Here is a 2,486-nt window from a genome sequence, read left to right as displayed (position 1 = left end):
GCAATTTTAAAAATTGCTGCAAAAAAATAATTTTTTTGTAGTGTATCACGCTAAACACCGTCGACCCTCAACTGGCCACATCCTCGCCTTCGTAGCAGTCCCTGGTTGGAACGTTGAACGTTTCAGGGGCATAACTCATATTAGATGATAAAACACCTAAGTAATGGCATGATACAGTTTACTGAATGCATGAATGATTACGAGCATGCCATATACAGACAATGATAACATACAACACGTCTAATTTGAAAAATCTCCCTAGCATCCTCAACCTCCCGTGGAAAATCCATTCCACACACCGTTAGGGTTGACCTTGCCGCGACATACTTAATCCCCAAGTGCCCATCCACTATAAGTAAAAATAGTTGATGCAATATACCACATGTTCAATATGCATACGATGCCACAAGTATTTGAAGTAAAATGCCTACAAGATATAACCCAAATTCCGAAGGGTATAACTGCTTGCTAGAACTGGTTCAAACACATGCAACCTAACCTCGGGAGGGTAGAACCACTAATATGAACCCATTACACATACACCAAACCATTTTCAAGATAATGGGTAAGACTGGAATCGAACCACTCACCTTATTCGAAAAGTCGATTTGCGCCTCGTAATGTGTGCCAAGTCTCAAAATGCAAGCTTGGATAATTTTCTAATTTTGGCATGCTCCTCTAGCCTCAAATTAATCCTTAGAATTTTCTAGAATTTTTCGGAAGATTTTTCATATTTTCCTTATTTTTTCTCTATTTCTTCTATTTTCCTTTTTCTTTTCTTCTTTTCTTTTTCCCTTCATCTTCTTCTTCTAGCCTCCTGCACACAAGCGACCTTGCTGCCACCCTCTGTGCTCGCTAGCCGCCGGCTACTATCACCATCCCCAACCACCGCCGGCCTCGCCAGCCTTCCCCGATCACGTTGGTCGCCGCCTCACGTTCCAACAGCCATCATCGCGGCTGCTCTAGCCACCATGGATGTTGCCCAGTCGTAGCAAGCTTGCGGCTATAAGTTCACGAGTGACGGATGAGAAACATGAGTTTTGAAATATTAGTGACTAACAAGTAACGTTTCAAAGTTCAGTAACCAAATAGTAACATAATGCAAAGTTGATTGATTATTGGTGTAATTAACCCATCGGCCTAACTATTAATAAGCTAATAAAACTATTATTTGTTAGAAAAATTAAAAAAAAAAGTATGTTCTTAATGACATGTTAGTGATCTTTTTAGATTAAACCTATAATTTAATCTTGTATTTTTGACATTTTTGTTCATACGGTAACTCAAATTTTTTATTATTTCGATTACACTCTTAAATTAGGTATTTTTTAGTCAATTATACACCTCGTTATAATTGAATCAGAGGTAGCGTGAAATACACACACGCTAAATTATCCCTCAATCATCTATAATCCATCTCCAATAAACTCTCGTTGTCGACCACCATTTCTGTCATAACTTTCTTCAGTGGTCGACAATGATTAGAATACAGAGAATGAAAAAAAAAAATGGGTTAGGATGAAGAGAGTTTGTTGGGGGTGAGAAATTGGCAGAGATGGGCAAGCGTTGTGGGATGACAAGAAGCAACCGACCACCGTCTCTGTCACACATTCTTTTTCATTCTCTATACTTGTTGAGTTAATAAGAGACTTTTTGATCCAACCTTTTGATGCCAAACTTTTGGTTTATTTAAAGATGAATTTGGGATTAAGACAACAAAGTACTAAGAGATAAAATTAAAACCCATTATAATCTAATTAGCTACGTGTTAAGAGAAAATATTATTTCCGTCATTTCTTAACTTTGATTAAGCGGACACATTAGGAATATGTGACAATACTAACTTTCCCCAGGATTCAAAATTCTAGTCAAACCACGACATTAATTAATTAAAGCTACCAATTGTGATGTTTAGCTACATCAATTAATTAGTTCTTAAATTGCTAATAAAGTTGGCGCACGTGTGTCCAAATTAACATGCGGACTGAGGTCAACCACTAGCTAATGGGGAATAATCCAAAATTAGAAAGAGAACAAAACGGCAAGCAATTGGAGGGTTTGCCTTTGATTTATTCCCAATTCCTCAATTATGGACTCACTCCAAACTGCCTAATCATGGTGACAATTACCCAACAACTAATAATTGGCTGACACCTCACGAGCCTAATTAGTATATGCTAAGTTACAATTCACAATAAATGATTTATGAAACTCTATTAGGACCAACATATATTAAGTGGGGATAGACACATATAAAATTGAATATTTTATAACTTGATATAAAATACTCAATTTTATATGTAATTGAGAAATTAGATACTTAAAAAATAATAACTAAAAATGACGAAGAGACAAAGAAATATGAAATCAAGTTTGCCTTTTTTTAGAGAGTAAAGATAGCCGAAGAATTTAAACTCTATATTGTCATGTATTTTTTAATAATTAGTGAGAATAATAATAATTCTTTATAAAATCTGTGATGTCTC

Source organism: Diospyros lotus, chromosome 10 (assembly GCF_014633365.1).
Source record: "Diospyros lotus cultivar Yz01 chromosome 10, ASM1463336v1, whole genome shotgun sequence".
Lineage (NCBI taxonomy): Eukaryota > Viridiplantae > Streptophyta > Magnoliopsida > Ericales > Ebenaceae > Diospyros > Diospyros lotus.
Note: the sequence above shows the minus strand (reverse complement) of the source record.